The sequence below is a fragment of the Oratosquilla oratoria genome, chromosome 7 (assembly GCF_046742065.1).
Source record: "Oratosquilla oratoria isolate Oo_2021 chromosome 7, ASM4674206v1, whole genome shotgun sequence".
Classification (NCBI taxonomy): domain Eukaryota; kingdom Metazoa; phylum Arthropoda; class Malacostraca; order Stomatopoda; family Squillidae; genus Oratosquilla; species Oratosquilla oratoria.
Window position 1 is genome coordinate 4,442,501 of NC_134783.1, and position 6,634 is coordinate 4,449,134.

Consider the following 6,634-nt stretch of genomic DNA (forward strand, 5'->3'; position numbering starts at 1 on the left):
CTTCCTTAATCCCTCCTCTGATCCTGCTACAAACGCAGTGTCGTCAGCAAACAACAACTGTTTTTTTCCCACTTTTCTCCATTTTCTTACCATCTCCAACCCCTGACCTACTACCCTTGTATTCATCTCTCCCACCACCTTGACGAAGTCCCACCTTTACCTCAAACCATTCACTCTCTCCATTTCTAATCCTAACACAAGCTCTACCACTCTCGTAAAAAATCTTGACTGCTCTTATCAGCTTTCCTCCTATCCCATATACCTGGAACACCTCCCACAGTGCCTTCCTGTCTACTCTGTCGTAAGCCTTTTCCAAATCCATAAAAACCCTCAAAAACATCCTTACCTTTTCCTATAGCTTTCTCACATATCTGCCTTACCATAAAAACCTGATCTACACAACCCCTACCTGTCCTAAAACAACACTGTTCCTCACCAATTACTCCCTCTGTTCCTCTCCTAATCCTCTCAATCAAGACACTCCCATAAGCCTTCGCAACTACAATCAACAAGCTGATCCCTCTGAAACTACTACACTCACACTTATCCCGTTTCCCTTGTAAAGTGGAACTATACAGGCAGTCCTCCAGTCCTCCGGCACTCTACCTTCTCTTAAACAAACATTAAATAACCTCACCAGCCAGTCCACCATAAATATACCTACTTTCTTCAGACATTCTGCATGACATCCATCTAACCCATGTGCCTTACCTGCTCTCATCGTCTTAACAGCTGCTTTCACTTCATCTATCCCTATTTCTCCTCCATTTTCCTCACTCATCACTCTCATTTTCTTAGCGCTTCCCACTGCAACTACCTTTCCCATTCTATCCTCCTTCACATTTAGCAACTCCCCTAAATACTTTGCCCACCTTCCTCTCACTGTCTTCTCTTCCATTATCATATCTCCATCTGCACCTTTTATCTTTTCTTCTCTACTTGATTCGCCTCCTCTTTTTTTTTCTTTCCAAAACATCGTTTTATTTCTTTCCAATTTTTCTGTCATATTCCTACCCCATTTCACATCTGCTATCATCTTCGCTTCCTTTATCTTATGCTTAACTTCCCTTCTCTTTACTTTGTACCTCTCATACGATTCCCTCATCCTAAATTGTAGCCAATCTATGAAGGCCTGCTTCTTCTCTTTTACACTATTCTTTGCTTCCTCATCCCACCACTCACTACCCTTCCTTCTATTTCCTCCCGCCCTCCTTGTTCCACACACCATCTTTGCACACCTTATGACTTCCTCCTTGAACAATCCTCTCCTAGTTCTACTCTATCCTTCTCTCCCTCCCACCCCTCTCTCAGCTTCTTCTTATACTCCTCCTTTTCTTTCTCGTTTAAGCAGTTCAGTCTAAGTACCTCCCTACCTTCTGCCCTTTTCCTCTTTCTCCACCTATTCTCCACTCTCAATTTACCTTCCACCAGAAAATGATCTGATATTCCCCCTTTCTCTCCCCATAGAACATGTACATCCTAAACTCTTCCTACCATACTCCTGGTCACCACTATATAGTCCATTAACGCTCTATCTGCCACATTTCCATCCACCACCCTCTCCTATGTGTATTTATGCTTGACTTTCTTCCTAAACACTATTTGCTATCATCAACTCTCTTACAAGACACATCTCTGCCATCAATTCTCCACTACGATTTTTACCTGGAACATCATACTTTCCTACCCTAGCATTAAGGTCTCCCAATACAACTACATTTACATTTCTCGTTAATCTCTCTACGCACTCATTTAAATCTACCCAAAAATTCTCCCTTTCCTCTACGCTTTTCTCACTACCAGGCCCATACGCACTTACAAAAACCCACATATCCCTTCATAGTTTCACCTTCATACACATCAACCGTGAAGAAACTCCTTCCACTATACTACACGCTTACCCATCTCTTCACTTTCTAGTATAGCCACCCCTTCTCTCCCTCTTCCCCTCTTCACTCCTGATACCCTCCCAACCACACTCCAAAACTAACACTCACCCCTCCCCTTGATTAAACACACACACACAAACACACACACACACACACACACACACACACACACACACACACACACACACACACACACACACACACACACACACACACACACACAAGTCTCCACAGGCCAAATAATTGTGTCTAATAAAGGGAGAACTCGGATGAGTTACCAACATGGAAGCCATTTGGCTTGACTAGAGTTGAGCTAAGGCTCAAATATTAGTTACTTAATTACACAATTTTAAACTCTTAAATTGCATATCTATAATCTATGTCCAAGTGGACAAAGAACCATAGGAGAAATTAAATGAGCAATACTGATGTCTTGTGGGATCATGCTTCGACCGTTGCAGTCGAACGGGCAACGTGGGCTGGCTGATGATCTCGGAGATAATTGTCTTGACCGTACGCGACCTGAGAGATGAGGTCTTGAGCGGGCTCACTACCATGAAACTCTTCATGTGTGCGTACGTCCGTGTGTACTGGTGTTGGCTGTTATGTACACAGACGTGTTGATATGCAACGTGTGCAACATGAATGCTCGGTCCGGCTGCCATCCGGTGACCTCACCTGGGATGCTCGTATAGGGCATAATCAACATAGTGGCATAGACACGATATATGTGGAATTTGAAGGTACCATATGAGATAAATGGAAACCATGATGAAGATAGATATGATGACATGATGAAAAGTAGATACAATTCAGTTCACCCAAGGATATGATCTACATAGTTGGTATTTGTCTTAGACTGTATCTAGGAAGAGGAGTAGGAGTTGGGGTGGGTGGGGTGGAAGAATCTTGAGCCGGAACGAGTGCTGGAGCAGGTGAGGAGATATGTATGAGGCCGAGGCCTAGGGGAACAATCTTGCAATTGTCTATATGGAGGATCTTTTCTGCTGAGTGTTGCGAGCAAGCGTGTTGGAAGCAAAGGGTTTTGTTATATTTATTTGATAGGATGTCAAGAACGCAAAATGGTCCTGTGAACTTTTTCAGAGTTTTGATGTAGGAGTATGGTTTTGTTCGTACACAATGTCTCCAATTGCAATGTTGCAATGCCTTACTCCTGAATTATGGAGCCGTACCATATCCCTTTTTGAGAGAGTAATGGAGTCCTGAATTCTCTTGATGATAGTATTTAAATTTTGAATTTTGTTTTATTTATTTGATAGGATGTCAAGAACGCGAAATGGTCCTGTGAACTTTTTCAGAGTTTTGATGTAGAAGTATGGTTTTGTTCGTACACAATGTCTCCAATTGCAATGTTGCAATGCCTTACTCCTGAATTATGGAGCCGTACCATATCCCTTTTTGAGAGAGTAATGGAGTCCTGAATTCTCTTGAAGATAGTATTTAAATGTTGAATTTTGACCTTAACATAATCACTGAAGTTATATATGGGGGGTAAGTATGAAGTGAGACGATCATGTGGGAGCTTTTTATCCGAACAAGAAAGGACAAATGTGGAGACTCCGATATTAACCTATTAATTCCACTGTTCACGGAGGCTTGGATCATTGGTCCATGTTCATCCCAAGATGATTGTACATCTGAGGCAAGGTAGCAGAGAACATTAAGTATTTTCCTGTTTTGACGCTCCACTAGTCCGTTGGAGCTAGGGTGGTAAGGTAAGGTGTTACATTTTTTATGCTAAAAATGTTGCAAATGTTTGTGAGTATGTCATTGTTGAATAAGGTACCGTTGTCTGAGATGAGTGTTTTTGATGCTGTATATGGGCATATGACCTTATCAACCATTGTCTGTGCGACTCGTTATAAACTCTTGTCTTGCAGTGGTCAGAGAATGGAGAAATGGGAGAAATGATCTACACAGACAAAGAGGTATTGGTTTCCGCTAGGGGTACGTGGCAATTTAGGAAGATTGGGAGAAATGGTCTCGAAGGGCTTGCTAGGGGCTGAATATGTTGTAATTGGAGCTTGACCGCTAATGTGACCTTTGTGGGACGCGCATGAATGACAAGCATCTACGTGATCGTGGATATTTTTCCTCGTGGAGGGCCAGAAATATTTCAATCTGGCTTGTGAGAGACACTTGTCCTTTCCTGGGTGACCAGCAATGTGTGAGCCATGTATCAGCTTCAGTACTTTAGAAATGAGTTCCGTAGGAACCACGAGGTGAAGCACTGAGCGCTTAGGTTCGTGTTTGTTTTTGAGTGTTGTTTTGTAATAGTTCTTCGTCTATCATGGTGTAGTTTTCGATGTTTGGAGGGAATTCATCAGTGTTCGTTGCATTACCTGAAGTAAGGAAATATATTACGCGTTTTCAAATGGGGTCGAATGTGTGCTAGCGTAAGGTTTACTGGAGTTGACACTTGATATATGGTCGCTACATGTCTACTTAGGGCGTCAGGAACGACATTCTCTTTGCCGTGGGCATGAATTCTTGAATCGTAAGGAACCAACGTGCTAGTTTGTCTGTGAGACTTTTTCCATTGAAAAGTTGCAGAATTGGTTGGTGATCTGTGTGTATATGTATCTCATAGCCAAGTATGATTTCTTTGAAGTGTTTGAGTGCCTAAATGATAGCTAGCTCTTCGATCTTGGTGACTCAGTAATTTTGTTCATGTTTGTTAAGTGTGTGGCTAGCATAGGTCGGGGAACGCTAGGGCAGGCGCCGTTGTTAAGGCTGTTTTTAAGTCATTGAATGCTTCCTCTTGGTCAGGTGTCCAATTAAAGGGAGTGCCCTTCTTAAGTAAGGCGGTTAAGGATGCTGCTATGCCAGCGTATCCTTTGATAAACCGTCTATAAAACCTGAGAGACCAGGGAAGGATCGGATGTGATCAGGAGAAGTAGGGCGTGGAAACTGTATGACTGCTTTGACCTTGTCCTGCGAGGTTAATATGCCTTGTGAGTTAAGGACGGGCCCTAGGAAGCGTATTTCTTTCTGCAGGAAGGAACACTTCTTAAGCTTCAATTTAAAACCTACCTTTGCTAGCCGGGAAAGGACAGTTTCAAGCATGTGTAAGTGTTCACTGATAGATTTGGAAGCTATGATATTGCCACCTAAGTACATGAATACTGAGTGTCCTATGATTCTTTCTAATACTGTAGACATGAGACGAGTGAAGACAGAGGGCGCCGAAACAAGTCCCATGGCAAGGCGTTTAAATTGATAGTGTCCATTGTTTGTGCTAAAAGCTGTGAGAGGTCTGGACTGTGCATCAAAGGGGATTTGGAAATAACCCGACATGAGGTCGAGAGTTGTATAGACTGTTGTTTTCATACATGGAGTGTAAAATGTTGTGTAGATGAGAGAGTGTATTTCTTTCGGGTATAGTGAGTTTGTTGAGTTCCCTGAAATCAACAAACAGACGGAATGAACCGTCGTGTTTGGGAACAATGAAAAGAGGGAAATTCCATTCCGACAGGTTGGGCTCTATAATATCCTGTTTGATCATATTTGTGATGAGATCGCCTACAATGTTTCGTTTACTGTGTGATAATCAGTATGTATGGATGTACAGTGTTTTTGTATTTTCCCGAATGGGTATAGGGTGTTCAATGAGGTTTGTGAGTCGAAGAGGTTCACCTGGTAACGCGATTGCCTGTCTGAATTTGTTACAGAGAGTGAGTAAATAAGCTTGAGCACCATGGAAATCTACGGGATTTACATGAGAAGTTTGAATGGTCTCCTGTGCCTTGAGCACGTTGGAGGTAACTGCGCATATTTGAGAAGGGGTTTCGTTTTCCAGTATTTGTATACGTGATAGGTATACAAGGAAATAACAAATGTTTTTGGGCTGATGATAACTGCATGAATGGGAGTGAAAGTAGATACAACTTGAGAGACAGGGCAGATTGCAGGTTGAACTCTTGCATGAGAGGTAAAGTGTCTGTGTCAAACGCTGATTTGTTTTCGGTACACAAAGTGTGCTTTGTGTTGCGTTTAGCCGACTTTGAAATGTGAGCTGCGTTCTTACGTCTGTTGCCCGTGTGATGCATGTCACTTGATGTGGGCATGTTTGGAGAGGTGGAGTGTTGTAGTGGAGCATGAATGTGTGAGCACGTGTCTGTTTGCTTTGTGTCTGCCTGCTCTAGTCTGGCCACGTGTGTTTTGTTGGCTGTTTGTGTGCTCGGGGATTCAAGTCAGGAATGAAATAGTTGGCATATAGGATGCCGTGCTTGGCAGAATATATGACAATGGCGATCTGCTGCATCCAGGTTAAGCCTATGAGGATGTCAGCAAAGAAATAGACATCAGCTATGTAGACCATAAGTGGGATGTGTGGGCATTGAACTTGGAGGGAAATGTCCAACGAGAATTTACTAAGGATAGGGAGGGGTACACCATCAATGTTAGCTAAATGAATATCAAAGGGCTCTAGGATCGTGACTCTCTTAGTTTTTAAACGGAGGTTGTCGAAGGTGAATGTGGACATTATGTTCACTGGGAAGCCAGTGTCTAAGAATATGGTTAGTTTGCTGTTGCTTGTAGTAGCCTTGAAAACCACGGAATGTAAGGAATTGTCCGGGTTAGTCATGGTAAGCACGGGGAGAATGTGTGAGCCAAAGTCCTTGTATAATTGAGCTCGTGTGTGGGTGCGTGTGTTGCTCCTGTTTGGCAGTCATGCTGAAGTAGTATGGTGTGCTTTCCTGGTAGGGGAGCGTTGTGGTGAA